Raw genomic sequence first — 17,138 nt, forward strand, 5'->3', positions numbered from 1 at the left:
TTGACATTCGGATAGAGGTGAGTTTTACTCCAGGGGTCCCCCGCTATAATAGTGGAGAGCCCTGCTTGCTCGACTTCTGCAGCAAAGAGGGATCCACCATTCTCAATGCAGGATGGCGGCGGGAGGAAAGGAGGGTGTGTGTGTGTGTGTGTGTGTGTGTGTGTGTGTGCGGGCATGTGTGTGTGTGTGTGTGTGTGTGTGTGTGTGTGTGTGTGTGTGTGTGTGTGTGTGTGCGTGCGCGCGTGTGTGTGTGCGTGCGTGTGTGTGTGCGTGCGTGTGCGTGCATGTGCGTGAGAGAGAGAGAGAGAGAGAGAGAGAGAGAGAGAGAGAGGGAGGGAGGGAGGGAGGGAGGGGAGAGGGGGACAGAGACAGAGACAGATCCACCCCTCTTGTGCTGAGCCTAGCTTCAATATTAGCCAATGTGCCAGAAAGACCAAAAGACAAAGCAGCAGAATTAGACCATTTGGTCTGTCAGGTGAAGAGAAAAAAGTTAGACTTGCATTTGCAGAGTTCCAGCCACATCCAAAATCTCATTTCGGCTCACCACTGCAAACCTAACAGCCCAACCCGCACCCAGCAAGCTCCCACAAACGTCCACATCACCAGCTGTAGTCAAGCTGGCCAAGAGTTAAATATCAGCTCTACAGCAAGTTTCATTTACGTGGCAAAGTTTCTGCTGGGCTGGTAGGGAGAGCGTATCCATGGCTCTTCATAAAAATACACCAAATTACTTCGAAACCACAAGCCGAGCTGCCTTCAGCTTGGATTACTTCAAAACAGTACAACTTGCTCTTTTACTGACTGAGGAGCTTGGACAGGAGGTCACAACCCCTTGGCCGCGCCCCCTCCTGGCTGCATCGCCATCAGCCTGATCATTGCAGGCTGATAAAAGGCGGCGTCCATCCTTAAGGATTCCCATCACCCAGGACGTGCCCTCTTCTCATTGCCACCATCAAGGTGGAGGTGCAGGAGCCTGAAGGCACACTCTCCATGTTTTCGGAACAGCTTCTTCCCCTCCGCCATCAGATTTCTGAATGGAGTGTGAACTACTAAACACTGCCTCACTATCTTTCCTCTTTTTTTTGCACTACTTATTTAATTATTTTTAAATATATACTTGTTAGTTGAATTTATTATTTTATTATGTATTATGATGCACTGCTGCCGTAAGACAAAAAAACATTTCACGACATAATGCCAGCGATATTAAACCTGATCCTGATCTGCCCATTGTCCAAAATGATCAAAAGTGGATTGATGGGCCGGTGTGGGATAGGGACAGGGACAGGCTGTGGGAATAATGGGATAGTCTTCTGGGTACTGGCATCAACATCTTTCAAAGAAGTTCAAGAGATACTCATTCCATAAAACCTACAGGCAAGATAACAAGTCAACAATGGTGTTTCCTCCCAGACCAACCCCACCAGTATTGAGGCCATGATTACAATGGCATCTCTGAGTTGGCCTCATCACCTGACACCAGGCCCCAGAAGCAGGTACTCTGTTCTGAAAACAAAAGGTGTGAAACACAGCCCAGTTCATCGCAGGAAAAGCCCTCTCTCTAAGTGAGCACATCTAGCAGGAGCGCTGCCACAAGAAAGCAGTACCCAGCAGCATCAAGGACCCGCCAACATCCAGGCCATGCTCTCTTCTCACTGCTGCCATCAGGAAGGTGGTGCAAGAACCTCAGGCCCCACACCACCAGCCTCACAAACAGTTATTACCCTTCAACCATCAGGAAGGAGGTACAGGAGCCCCAGGCCCCACACCACCAGATTTCAGAACAGTTATTACCCTTCAACCATCAGAAAGGAGGTACAGGAGCCTCAGGCCCCACACCACCAGCCTCACGAACAGTTATTACCCTTCAACCATCAGGAAGGAGGTACAGGAGCCTCAGGCCCCACACCACCAGATTTCAGGGACAGTTATCACCCTTCAACCGTCAGGAAGGTGGTGCAAGAACCTCAGGCCCCACACCACCAGCCTCACAAACAGTTATTACCCTTCAACCATCAGGCTCCTGTACCAACGTGGATAACTTCACTCACCTCAACACTGAACTGATACTCAAGGATTCTACAACTAGGTATATCTTTAAATTATTTGTGCAATTTGACTTCTTTTCTACATTGGTTGTTTGTCAGTCTTCGTCATTTATAGTTTTTCATAAATTCTATTGCATTTCTCTATTTTCCTGTGAATACCTGCAGGAAAATAAATTTCATGGTGACAGATATGTACTTTGATAATAAATCTACTTTGAAGCCGTCACAGGAAAAGATCAGACAGTGCACCAGGTTTAACAACGTGGTCAAAGCCTTCTTGTTTTTAAAAAAAAAAGAAACACCTCAACCAATTCCTGGGAATCTCTGGGCCACGACCATTCGAAATGGACAGCGAGCATACAGGGAGTGCTGAGAAACCCTATCCCATTGACACGGAGCATGTGAAAGCTCTGCATTAAATGGGGGTGGACAGCTCCTGCTCACAAACCACGGTGTTGCAGAGCCAGACAGCATGGGAACAGGGTCCTTCAGCCAATACGTCTCCTCACTGACCAAGATGTACATTCAAACCAGTCCCATCCCAGTACCTGGCCCATCTCCCTCTCATCAACATGCCTGCCCCACATTCTTCTCAAAAGTATCTAATGCACCCAAAATAACCTTCAGCTGTCAGGGTAGGGATATAGATAAAAATCAGCTTAGTTTGTCATTTTTATGCAAACATATGGTGAAACACATCACTTTTGCATCAACAACCAACACAGTCCAAAGATTTGTTGGGGGGTAGCCCACAAATGTCACCATCGAGCCAGGAGCATGATCCCCATCGAGTCAGGGTCCCGTCGCGATCGAGCCAGGAGCACAATCCCCATCGAGTCAGGGTCCCGTAGCGATCGAGCCAGGAGCACGATCCCCATCGAGTCAGGGTCCCGTCGAGATCGAGCCAGGAGCACGATCCCCATCGAGTCAAGGTCCCGTCGCGATCGAGCCAGGAGCACGATCCCCATCGAGTCAGGGTCCCGTCGCGATCGAGCCAGGAGCACGATCCCCATCGAGTCAGGGTCCCGTCGCGATCGAGCCAGGAGCACGATCCCCATCGAGTCAGGGTCCCGTAGCGATCGAGCCAGGAGCACGATCCCCATCGAGTCAGGGTCCCGTCGTGATCGAGCCAGGAGCACGATCCCCATCGAGTCAGGGTCCCGTCGCGATCGAGCCAGGAGCACGATCCCCATCGAGTCAGGGTCCCGTCGCGATCGAGCCAGGAGCACGATCCCCATCGAGTCAGGGTCCCGTCGCGATCGAGCCAGGAGCACGATCCCCATCGAGTCAGGGTCCCGTCGCGATCGAGCCAGGAGCACGATCCCCATCGAGTCAGGGTCCCGTCGCGATCGAGCCAGGAGCACGATCCCCATCGAGTCAGGGTCCCGTCGAGATCGAGCCAGGAGCACGATCCCCATCGAGTCAGGGTCCCGTCGCGATCGAGCCAGGAGCACGATCCCCATCGAGTCAGGGTCCCGTCACGTTCGAGCCAGGAGCACGATCCCCATCGAGTCAGGGTCCCGTCGCGATCGAGCCAGGAGCACGATCTCCATCGAGTCAGGGTCCCGTCGCGATCGAGCCAGGAGCACGATCCCCATCGAGTCAGGGTCCCAGGGTCCCGTCGCGATCGAGCCAGGAGCACGATCCCCATTGAGTCAGGGTCCCATCGAGATCGAGCCAGGAGCACGATCCCCATCGAGTCAGGGTCCCATCGCGATCGAGTCAGGAGCACGATCCCCATCGAGTCAGGGTCCCGTCGCAACCACGCCTGACTCAGCAGGGGATGTCTCAGGGATACAGTTGTAACCAATTTGTCTGAATGCTGTTATCTACCCATGAGCCGTCTGACACTCTGCTTAATTTCAAAACTAACAGGAGCCTTGATTTAGATCTCAGACAAACAAACTGCATATTTCATAACCTGGAATGCTGCATAGCGATAAATATTGCAAAGGAATGTCGAAAATTAATTCCCAGCTATGAGGAGGCAGAATGCCAGGCAGAAATCAGTGCAATTACACAGACTCTCAATGGCAGCACTGATCCTACCCAAAAACCCCTGTCTGCCATTTCAAAAGCCTTTTATCATCAGCAAACAAAAACACCCAATATTCCTTTAATCCCAGAGTCTGACTGAATTGGGACATGATGGTTTATGACCACAACCACCACTGAATGCTTCAACGTCATACAACACACAACAGGCCCTTCGGCCCAGAATCCGCACTGACCATCAACCAATTATTTTACATCAATCCCACATTTTTTCTCCCCACACATTTCTCTCTGCCTGGATTCTTCCACTCAACCATTTATTCCAATCCCACTTTCTTCTTCCCCCACATTCCATCGTGCTGCAGGAAGACAGATCACAAAGCACACCAGCGGGTGATCCGGACGGCTCAGCTCATCATCAGGACTCAACCACCAGACCTGGAGACAATCTCCAACCCTCAATGCCTACGGCACACTCACAACATCATTAAAGACCCATCCCGTCCAGGACTCCGTCTGTTCAATCTTCTGCCATCCGGTAGGAAATACAGAAACATCTTAGTCAAGACAGCAAGATTAAACAAGAGATTGTTCCTGATGGCTGTGGTGCAGCTGAATGATGCTACACGCCAGCTTGTTAACGGCCTTTGAGTGTAATGGATTATCAAAGTTGCAAGCAAATCTAGGATTTTTTTTTATTAAGTCGTAAATATCTGTTTTACACAGAATGGAGTAACTCTGCAATCTCGTTGTCTTGAACGATGACAATACAGTTCTATTCTGCCCGGTTTCCATCACTCACCCACACACCAGGGGCAATTTGCACCGGCCAATTAACTTACACAACCACGTCTTTGGGACGGGAGGGGAAACCTGAGGTTTTGGAGGAAAGCTGAAGGGAGAACGTGCAAATTCCACAAAGACAGCACTGGAGGTTGTAATTGAACCTGGGTCACTGAAGCTGTTGGGCAGCAGCTGGACAAATGGTGAACTTGTGGACCTCATCGCCATCAACGGCTGTGGAGCCCAAGTTACTGGGTTCATCTAGAGCAGAGGCCGACAGATTCTCGATAAGTAAGGCTATGATGAAAAGCAAGAGAATGGGGTTGAGAGGGATAATAAATCAGACAAAATAGAATGACAGAGAAAACACACTGGGTCGAACAGCCTAATTCTGCTCTCGCGTCATATGGTCTTCTGCTTTCTCCATTCATGAACAACTTCAGCCCAGCTGAAGGAGCAGCACTGCCTGAGACTGTGGCCAAGCTGTAAGTCGAGGCATTGAGCGCTCTCTCAGCTAGATCACAAAGAGGATCCAACAGCCAAGACTGGATGGGCCCAGGAAACCCTCCCCTCCCCACTACCACCACCCTACCCCACCAGTCTACTGGCAATCCACACTTCAAAATGGCTGACTGCCATTTCCAGGATCGTGCTGTGCCTAGGTTCCTACCTCCCGATCAGCGAGGCATGGGAGGGTCAGGGCTGTGAAATGGCCCTATAGGAATATTATCTGTACATCTGTGCACTTGTAATGCCACTGTGACACTGTAATTTCCTTTGGGATCAATAAAGTATCTATTTATTTATTTTGTGCAGTGGATTCCGGTCAATTGGGACGTATCAGAGCCAGTAGATTTTGGTTTGATTGATTGACAGACAGACAGAGTCCAGAATAGGCCCATCCAGCCTTTCGAGCTGCACCACCCAGCATTCCCCCAATTTAATCCTAGCCCAATCAAAGGATAACTTACAATGGCCAATTAACCTACCAACTGATACGTCTCTGGACCGTGGGAGGAAACCGGAGCACCCAGAGGAAACACGCACAGTCACACAAGCTACGTACAAACTCCTTACAGACAGCAACAGGAATTGAACCTGGGTCACTGGTATTGCAAAGCTACCATGGCATGAAACTGTACGTTCATGGAAACAGTTAAAAAGGTATTAAAAAAAAGGACAAACTATCGTTTAACTGAGCAACAAATTATGTACTTAAAGGAAATACGGAACAAATTAGAACACTACAAATATTACTACAGTACTATAAAATGGTGCATTAGTTCTTAATGGTTATTGACAGAATTCATCCAGTGTATGTTGCTGTGTTCTTTTGATTGACTGTAAATAACAATATCAGCGCAGATAATGCTTTTGACAATCGTATCCTTCAAATCTCAATTTTCATTGTAACATTCAAGACGACTGTGATAACTTCAAATTCTTTGTAGTTTCCAAGTTGAAACAGTGGAATCGTTTCATTTTCACTCCCAGCCGTTTCTGGCATCTCCAAGCCAGGATGCTTGAAACTGCAGTGACCAAAACTGTTCTGAATCGTCTTACCGCTTCTTCTTGCCAACTATCAGCGGCAAAATTCACTGCTTTTTGAACACAATAACACACAACTGACACTATTTTTAAAAATGATTGTTCGAAACACAGTGCAGTGTCCAACGGCCACATGAGTGTACGCTACTGACCCTAGTTAGAAACCGCTCAGCAACAGTCTCCATACCAGTGTCCCAAATAACAGAGGGAATCCCGGCTACTTTCTCGATTAGACTTTGTTATTTAAGATCTGCCCCAAATAAGTGGCTGTCCCAATTAACCGACTGCCTAGTTAACCGGAATCCACTGAATTTGCACAGTTTGTATTCTTTTGCATACTGGTCGTCAGTCTTTGTGTGTAGTTTCCCATTGGTCGAATTAGAGTCCGATTGGCCGCAGCCCTGAGTCTGTGAGTCCACTGGAGAAGTCAAACCCCAATGTCTGCAAATTTGAGTCCACTGAAGGTTGGGTCCGGAGGTTGCAGGATGACACTTACGCAGGAAGGGAGGGGAGAAAGGGGCTCTTTTTTTGTTTGCTGTGTTCCACTGAACATCATGGACATGCTATGGTGCCCATAACATTCTGTTACAGGCTTCCGAGGTATCCCCAGCACAACTTTAGGTGTGTTAAGACCATAAGACATAGGAGTAGAACTAGGCCATTTGGCCCATCTAGTCTGATCCACCATTCAATTACGGCCGATCCCTTTTATCCCCTCCTCAACCTCATTCCGCGGCCTTCTCGCCGTAACCTATGATGCTGCGTCCAATCAAGAACCTATCAACCTCTGTCTGACAACCAGCCCTCCACAGCTGCCTGTGGTAACAAATTCACCACCTTCTGGCTGAAGAATTTTCTCTACATCTCTGTTTTAAAGAGAGGCCCCTCTGTCCTGAGGGATATCCAACATTGTATTTCATTTGCCATTTTCTTGCCTATTTTCCTAATCTGCCTCAGTCCTTCTGTAGCCTCCCTGTTTCCTCAACACCACCTACCCCTCCACCAACCTTCGTATCATCTGCAAACTTGACAACAAAGCCATCTATTCCATCATCTAAATCATGCACACATGCTAAATAAACTTGAATTTTGAAATTTCTACAGTGAAGACACAGTTAAGTCCTCGCTCTGTTGTTTAATGTGAAGCCAGTGTATCCAGAGTAACTCCGGTGCACTGGAGGAAAATGGAAAGCTCACATCCAGGCTGCACAGGGACCAGACGCTTCAGATCCAGAGTGACCATCAGCCCAACTCTGATCCATGAGGTTTAAAGAGCCGTGGAGTCTTACAGCTCAGGAAGAGGCCCTTCTGCCCAACTGGCCCATGCTGACCAAGGTGCTCCTCCCAAGCTAGTTCAATTGGCCTTTAAGACTTCCCTATCAATGTACCAGTCCAAAGGACTTTTAAATGTTGTTAATCTTCCTGACCCGAACACTTCCTCTGGCAGCTATTTCCACATACAGACCGCTCTGTGTAAAAAAAAACTGGCCCTCGAGTTCCAATTAAACCTCTCTTCTCTCACCTTGAACCTGCACTCCGTACACCTGCTCGTTAATGCAAATATCTAAAGATCCAATCACGTGGCGGCAACTCAATGCATACAAGCATGCAGACAGGGTCAAGAGGTTCAGTTGTTGTTCAGACCAGACATCAGAATGGGGACGAAATGTGATCCGAGTGACTTTGACGGTGGAATGAATGTTGGTGCCAGGCAGCCTGGTTTCAGTATCTCAGAAACTGCCTGATTTGGGATTTTCACACGACTGTCTCTGGAGTTTACACAGAATGGTGTGAGAAACAAGAAACATCCAGCGAGCAGCGGTTCTGTGGGCAAAAGTGCCTCGTTAAAGGGAGAGGCCAGAGGAGAGTGGCCAGACAGGTTCAAGCTGACAGGAAGGCGACAGTAACTCCAATAACTACACGTTACAACAGTGGCGTGCAGAAGAGCAACTCTGAATACACAACATGTCGAACCTGGAAGTGGATGGGCTGCATACAGCGGAAGACCACGAACACACACTCAGTAGTCACTTTATTACTTACAGGGGATACCTCATAAAATGGCCAGTGTCTGTATGTCCTCTGGCTACTGACTCCTCAGCCCTGGGAAAAGCCTGAGAGCATTCACACTATCGATGCCCCTCGTGATTTTATACCCCTCGATGAGCTCCAAGGAAGAAGTCCCCATTAAAACCTTCCCAAGCGTACAAACTCTACTGAAGCAAAAGCTGCAAAGAAACTAGGGGCTACGCATTCCCCAGACAGTTATTAACTTGTTCTCATTTACAAACACTTAAACACTTTACAGATCAAAGGTTTTTATTGCAGATTTTTGGCACTCAGAGCTTTTCCACAGAAAACTTTGGCGCCAGGCACAGCCTGTCCTGAGTCTGCGGAGTACATATAGCTCCTGGACCTCAGTCCGCTTCCCACCCAGAAATGACAACTTTCAATCGATACCTGCCCCCACCCTCCCCCTTCTCCCAACACACCCTACCTTTCCCCAACTCAGACCATCCTGTTCCTCCGATTCCCCCTTCCCTGCCCCTCCCCGTCTCCCCTTCACTCCCCACCCACCCTGCTTCTCCTGCTCCCACCTTCCCCTCCCTCCCTGACACCTTCACTCTCTTTCCCTCACAACTGCCCTCCTGCCCTTCCCACCCTCCCCTGCCCTGTTGCCCCTTCACTCTCCAACCCTCCCCTGTCCCACCACCCTTCCCCCTCCCTCCATCACCCCTGCCCACCACCCCACACCCTCTATCCTCTTCTCCACACACCTTTCTCTCCGTCTTCCCAAACATTCCCTCAGCTCCTCCAACTCTCCCGCTTTCCCCTCTTCTACTCCTCCCCGCCCATTCCCCCTCTGCACCTTGTGGGTCAGTAACCGTGTCACCTCTCACACCCAGCGAGGACTGGCGAATTTTGGACCCACCTCATCTCTCTTTTCCACTTCCCATTCTTCCTGTAATTGGCGACCTATCAAGGGCCCTCCCCTCTCAGTCTGCTTGGGGAAACTGCACAGCGCTTAAATCTAGGAGTTCAGATTTAGTTATCTCACATCAAAACACAGTGAAATGCATCGTTTACGTTAACAGCCAACACATCCTGAAGATGTACCGGCCGTCTGCAAGTCATACAGACCATTCAGCCCTTTGGGGTAATGCCAGCTCCCAGCAAGACAAGTCCATCAATTCCACCCCTTCCCTTTTCTTCCTGCAGAGGTAACACTTCCCTATCCTCAGCTCAGAGGGGGAAGGAGAGTCAGCTTGGGTAAAATCCACTAATCCACCCCACCACAGTTGGTTTTCCTGGCTTGGAGCTGGATCTTTCTGCTCTCTGTGACAAACACCCTATCACACACCCATCCATTGCTACCAAGGGTCGAGTATGGAATGAGCTGCCGGGGGGAGTGGTAAAGGAGGTGCACTCACTATTGTTAAAAGACAGGGACGGACAATCAAAAGACATTTAGATAAGAACACGGATAAGAGGAGCTTTGAAGGATACACTCCAAACGTGGCTGGTGGGACTACCTTGGACACCACTGTCAGGATGGAAAAACTGGGCTGAATGGCCTGTTTCCACACTGTATCCAAAGTTTGGTGCTTGGGATCACGATCTCTGTCACAACATGAGACAGACAGACAGACTTCATTGATCCCGAGGGAAATTGGGTTTCGTTACAGTCGCACCAACCAAGAATAGTGAAGAAATGAGGTGAAAAGGTGTGAATTCTCTCAAATCCCCATTTGTTCTACATTCAAAGTACATAAACTGCACGCCACCTTACGATTTGTTTTCTTGCCGGCATTCACGTCAGAACAAAAAGAACACTAGAGTCAATGAAAAACTACAGAGACTCACAATCAGCCAATATACAACAGACTTCAAAAGTTCAAAGTACAGTTAACATTAAAGTATGCATACTAATACAACCTCAAGATTCATCTCCTTTACAGGCAGCCATAAAAGAAAGAAACCCAAAAGAATCCATTACAAAAATGACCGTCAAACACCTAATGTGTAGGGAGGTTACAAAAAAAAAATAGTGAGAGCACGAGGGTTGATGGTGCTTCCATGGGTTGTGGAAATCAGTTCACAGTTGGGGTTAGTTCCTGGTGGCTCCTAAAGGGTTAAACAGTTGGCTTGTGCATATCTCCATATCTCAGTCTCCTGACACTTCATATCAATCGCGGCAAATGTGACCAGATTCACAATGCTGGGAACACCCTCATTCTTCCCGTGTCTACAAGCATTCCCACAGCCGAAGTGAAAAGCAAATCCTCCAGAGGAATTTACTGGGCTCCACTTATTCAACTCTGGCCCGTGACAGAAACCTCGGACTCTCTGCCAAGGGCGAACTCTGCAGGGACGTTTCACAATAGATCCGTCAGGCCATACCCCGCCTCCCACCTCTCCCCACTTCCTCTCCTGCTGGAAGTCACAGCCCCTGACTGGCATCACAGCTGTGCATGTGCGCATCACAGAATACAGGCCATTCAGCCTACTTCAGCCATGCTAACCCTTCCCTCCTACATAGTCCATTTTTCTTTCATTCAAGCGCTTATCTGAAAGTCTCTTTAATGCCCTAACATATCTGTGTCCACCACCACCCCAGCAGGGTCTTCCATGCTTTCACCATTCTCAGCGTGTAAAGAAAAACCTACCTTTGACACCCACCCTATACTTTCTCCCAATCACCTTAAAGTTTTGCCATTTCCATCCTGTCCACTCAAACTATGTCCCTTATCACGTTGTGCACCTCACATCCTCCGCAAAGAGGAAAGCCCTAGCTCGCTCAGCTTATCCTCGTGCTCTCTGGTAAATCTCCTCTGCATCTTCTCTGAAGCTTGTGAAGTTGCCTCTCTGACAACTGGCATTTGCCTGGTGTCCGATATGACGGCACTGCCATGCCCCCAGAGCCTCCGTCTGTTCATTTGCCCTGGGCCACGAGGACCTGCTTTCTCGTCTGCACCCCCCTCTCAAGCCTCCAACACACTTTCTGTAATGAGGCAATCAGAACTGAACTCAATACTCCCAAGTGTGGTCTAACAAGGGTTTTATAGACCAGTAAAAGACACATGTACTTTATAATACGGTAGCTTAGCAGTGAGCATGACAGTTTAACAGCTCAGGGTGTTCCAGAGTTCAATTCCAGCGCCACCTCCAAGTTAGTACATCCTTTCTATAACCGCGTGGGTTTCCTCTAGGCGCACTGCTTTCCTCCCAGTCCAAAGGTCAGTAGGTGAATTGGTCATTGTAAATTGTCCTGCGTTTAGGCTAGGGTCAAACAGGTGGGTGGCTGGGCAGTGCGGGCTCGGCAGACCAGGACGGCCTGTTCTGCACCGCGAGTCGCACAAGACGGGTACGCACTCATAAGTACACAGTCTGAAGCACCAATACCCTCAAAGTCACACGTGCCCTAGCTCAAAAGAACGCACAGACGCAGTCAAGTGGGGGAACCGAGGGGCCCAGGAATAGAGACAAATCGTCACAGGCAGACTGGCACACCAGCTTTCAGAATCGGAATCACCACCATTGGTCAGAACATCAAGTACAGAAGTTGGGCTGTTAAGTGTTCAAAGTTCAACTTAAAATTTACTATCAGAGTACATACATGTCCTACAGTCCTGAGGTTCTTTTTCCTGTGGGCATACTCAGCAAATCTATGGAACAGTAACTGTAAGCAGGATCAGTGAAAGGGCAAGACAAAGGAGCAGGATTAGGCCATTCAGCCCATCAAGTCTGTTCTCCATTACATCATGGCTGATCCTGGATCCCATTCAGCCCCATACACCTACCTTCCTACCATTTCCTTTCATGTCCTGACCAATCAGGAAATGATCAACTTCTGCATTAAATATACCCACCCATGGGCTTGGCCTCCACCACAGCCTGTGGCAGAGCATTCCACAGATTCACTACTCCCTGGCTAAACAAAAACTCCTCCTTACCTCTGTCATAAGAGGTACCATACCTCTGTTATAGGAAAGTTAGCATCAAAATGGAAAGAGGACGGAGTAGATTTAGAAGGATGCAGCTTGGACAAGGGCTGGAGTCATACGGAGAAGCTGGACATTATTCCAGCAAGTTTAGAAGACTGGCAAAGACTACAGAAAACCCAGATATACTGTAGCTTGCAAATATTTGTTCTATTTCTGCCAAGGACAGGAACCAGCGGAAGAGATACCCGAGGTGAAGCCACTTCACTGCTGCATTAAAAAGGTACTGCAAGTCCTTGACACAGTGCCAATCTTTCCACAGAATTATCTTCCGCTACGTTCCAACACAGCCTGACAAGATGCCAGCATTTCTTCAGGCCCTGCTCGACGCACAACCTCGTTTTTCGTCAGCTCCTTGGAAAAAGTCTGGCACTAAATGGACCCTTACACGCACAGTGATTCTAAAATATTTATGACATTTTATACACAATCACAGAGGTGTCGACATAACAGGAATCCAACTGGCTCATTATATCTTTAGCAGCGTGGCACCGTTCCTGCCTAATTTATTTCCCATGCCCTTCCCTTCACAGCTCATTGGTGAGTCCCAAAATCAGCCGGGGTGGGGCGGGAGGGGGAGAGAACCCCCCCCCCCCAAATGTGGCCATGCTTCCGGCACCAACGCAGCACGCCAGCAACTCACCAACCCTAACCGCACAACTTTGGAACGTGGGAGGAAACCAAGACGGTCAGGGGGAGAACACGCAAACGCAGGAACTGAACTCGGGCACTGGTGTTGTGAGAGTGTTACGCTGACCGTTAAGCTCAATGCCCACAGTTCCTTGAAACACACAATTTTAAGAGAAACGACGACTGGAAACAGAACCAGATTGCAACTGGGAAGCACCAAATTGCCTGGTGTTCACCTGGTGGAGAATCTCACCTGGTCCCTCAACACCAGCTCCATAGCAAAGAAAGCCCAGCAGCGTCTCTACTTTCTGCAAAGGCTGAGTCCATCTCCCACCCCCCCCCACCCTCATCACATTCCACAGGGGTTGTATTGAGAGCATCCTGAGCAGCTGCATCACTGCCTGGTTCAGAAATTGCACCATCTCGGATCACAAGACCCTGCAGCGGATAGTGAGGTCAGCTGAGAAGATCATCAGGGTCTCTCTTCCCGCCATCACGGACATTTACACCACACGCTGCATCCACAAAGCAAACAGCATTATGAAGGACCCCACGCACCCCTCATACAAACTCTTCTCCCTCCTGCCACCTGGGAAAAGGCACCGAAGCATTCGGGCTCTCACGACCAGACTATGTAACAGTTTCTTCCCCCAAGTTATCAGACTCCTCAATACCAGAGCCTGGACTGACACCTTACTGCCCTATTGTCTTGTTTAGTATTTATTGTAATGCCTGCACTGTTTTGTGCACTTTATGCAGTCCTGGGTAGGTCTGTAGTCTAGTGTAGTTTTGTTGTGTTTTTTACATAGTTCAGTCTAGTTTTTGTACTGTGTCATGTAACATCATGGTCCTGAAAAATGTTGTCTCATTTTTACTATGTACTATACACAGCAGTTATGGTCAAAATGACAATAAAAGTGACTTGACTTGACAAAGTACATGTTCAGTTATTGGGCCGACTATGACATCTGAAAGTGATGATAAATCTGATTCTGATATGGGTGTCTATCGTGTACTGAGAGGGGAATCACTGTGGGGGAAAAGGGGAAAGGAGAGGGAAGTCATTTGAGATGAGGGGATTAAACATGGTTCCCCTCCAACAGATGAAATGAGGAGACTGAATTCAGGCCTTCTCCATTGGCTGGTATGAGGAGATTGAACATGGGCCCTCTCCATTGGCTGAGATAAGAAGATTGAACATGAGCACTCTCCACTGGCTGAGAGGAGAAGGTTGAATGTGGGTCTTCCTCATTGGCTGAGGCAAGGACATTCAATATGGGCCCTCTCCATTGGTTGAGATAAGAAGATTGAACATGGGAAAGAAATTCTCTACTCTGTGCCATGACTCAAAACAAAACCCACCTTCAGCTTTCCAAACAGTCTAGGAAAATTATTTTAACATACATATATTTCATTAACCTTGCAAAAATAAGATCGAATGAAATAATACTAGACTTATTAAAATGACAATGGTTGGGCCATTAGTCCCTCTCCTTCAGGGCTCCATTCAGCAGATGGTGTTGATCATGAAGCAGTTTTCTATTACAGATCTGACCCCGAGCTCAAACTGGTTCGAATCCTCCCTTCCACTGGGGATATCTGATTCTCACCATTTAAACTGATCGCTCGGGTCATCTTCGTGACACAGGGGCAAGGCTGTGGTGGGTTAGAGGATTGGGGAGTTATAGTGTGGGAAGGAAAGACTTTGCCGCACGCTTTATTTCCATCGAGGAACATACTCAGTGTCAGAGGGACAGGCACCAGGCCAGGGACGGAGAGGCAGGGTGGGGTCAACGAGCTGTGTCTTTAGTGAAAACAAAATAAAGTCTGCCATTACATCAACCCTTTCAAAAAGACTTCACAGCTTAAAGCAGCTCCGGCTCTCTGAAAAGACCAGAACCAATGCATTGAAGTGATACAGCAGCCATCTTGTGCACAGCAACCAACAGTAAGGCCAAGCTACCTGTGTCGTTGACGTGGATGAAGCAGTGCTCAGTTAACAGAGCACCTCCAAAGTTAGCCATTGCACCCTTCACTCCTTCTCCCGCTTGCCACCTTGTTACTGGAAAGTGGAGGTCAAGGTCAAAGTGAAGTTTACTGTCATATGCGCGAGTACATGATCCTGCCTCAGGAGTCTGTACGTTCTCCCCGTGACCGCACGGGTTTTCTCTCACAGTCCAAAGATGTGCCCGTCGGTGGGTTAACTGGTCTTTGTAAACTGTCCCGTGATTTCTGTTTGTTTAAGCTAGTGGATGCGTCCCCTGGAGCATTCCCTTCTCATCCTCTGACCTTGAGCTTCCGAGGAGGGTCAGTGTGGACATCTGACTTGATGCATCTGGAAGAGAGGGGGAGAGAGAGATGGAGACATTCCAAAGGGAAGTTTCGCAACACTGTGATCTCTTTGTACTACAATAGAGTTTTTATTTGTTCAAATGTTTTCTTATAAAAATTGTGGTACAGAAGCAATACCCAAAACGCTGGAGGAACTCAGCAGGCCAGGCAGCGCCTATGGAAAAGAGTAAACAGTTGCCGTTTCGGGCTGAGACCCTTCTTCGGGAATTGTGATCGTGCGTAGAATTTGTTGTTCTTGTTTAGGCTAGGGTTAAGTTGCGGGCGGCCCAACTTGAAGGGCCTACTCCGCACGTTACCTCAATAAACACAGAGGGGCAATGAAAAACTCCCTTGCAGCAACATCGAATAAGCAGCATTCGCAAGAACAAATTCTACGCACGATCACAATTCCCGAAGAAGGATCTCAGCCCGAAACGGCAACTGTTTACTCTTTTCCATAGGCGCTGCCTGGCCTGCTGAGTTCCTCCAGCGTTTTGGGTGTTGCTTCTGTACCACAATTTTTATAAGAAAACATTTGAACAAATAAAAGGTCTATTGTAGTGCAAAGAGATCACAGTGTTGCGAAACTTCCCTTTGGAATGTCTCCATCTCTCTCTCCCCTCTTCCAGATGCATCAAGTCAGATGTCCACACTGACCCTTCTCGGAAGCTCAAGGTCAGAGGATGAGAAGGGAATGCTCCAGGGGACGCATCCACTAGCTTAAACAAACAGAAATCACTTCAAGAGGTAAAGCCAATTATACACAGCTAATGATCACTCACAGGCCCAAGGGTTCTGAGACTCCTGGTCAGAGGTGAAGGGAGATCCCAGAGTGGACAGGAAGCAAACCAGAGACTCAAGGGACCTCCGGCTGGAATCCGGAGCAACGCACGAAGATAGTCTCACACACACCAATATGCACAGAGATAGTCTCACACACACCAATATGCACAGAGATACAGTCTCACACACACCAATATGCACAGAGATACAGTCTCACACACACCAATATGCACAGAGATAGTCTCACACACACCAATATGCACAGAGATACAGTCTCACACACACCAATATGCACAGAGATAGTCTCACACACACCAATATGCACAGAGATACAGTCCCACACACACCAATATGCACAGAGATAGTCTCACACACACCAATATGCACAGAGATACAGTCTCACACACACCAATATGCACAGAGATAGTCTCACACACACCAATATGCACAGAGATACAGTCCCACACACACCAATATGCACAGAGATACAGTCTCACACACACCAATATGCACAGAGATACAATCTCACACACACCAATGTGCACACCGAGGGACAGTCACACACACCAATGACAGTCCCAAACACACCAATATGCACAGAGATACAGTCTCACACACACCAATATGCAGAGATACAGTCCCACACACACCAATATGCACACACCGAGATACAGTCTCACACGCAAATACAGAGAGTCTAACACACACTAATATACTCTCTCTCTCACGCACAAACACCAGTATACTCTCTCACACAGACACAGATAGTCTCACACGCACCAACACACACAGTCTCTCAAGCGCACCCCCACTGTCGCACTGGATCCAGAAGCTGTCAATGAAGACAATGAGAGCAGTATGGAACAGAATAAGAAAAACTAGATTCAGTTCCGTGACACTATGGAGAGGGGCCGATGGAAACTGGATTCACTCTGAATGAAAATGAGATGAATGGCTTGCTTTTATTCCCTCAAGTGGATGTGGACATGAGCCAGCATTTAACTGCCTGTCCCGTTGC

The 17,138-nt window shown here is 48.3% G+C and overlaps 1 protein-coding gene across 13 annotated transcripts in view; it reads right to left on the bottom strand.

Annotated features, from left to right (window-relative positions):
- nxn (nucleoredoxin) overlaps positions 1-17,138 on the bottom strand; it is a 173,145-nt gene that overhangs the window by 152,533 nt on the left and 3,474 nt on the right. The window lies entirely within an intron of this gene.

This window comes from Hypanus sabinus, chromosome 6 (genome assembly GCF_030144855.1).
Source record: "Hypanus sabinus isolate sHypSab1 chromosome 6, sHypSab1.hap1, whole genome shotgun sequence".
In the NCBI taxonomy this organism is placed as follows: Eukaryota; Metazoa; Chordata; class Chondrichthyes; order Myliobatiformes; family Dasyatidae; genus Hypanus; species Hypanus sabinus.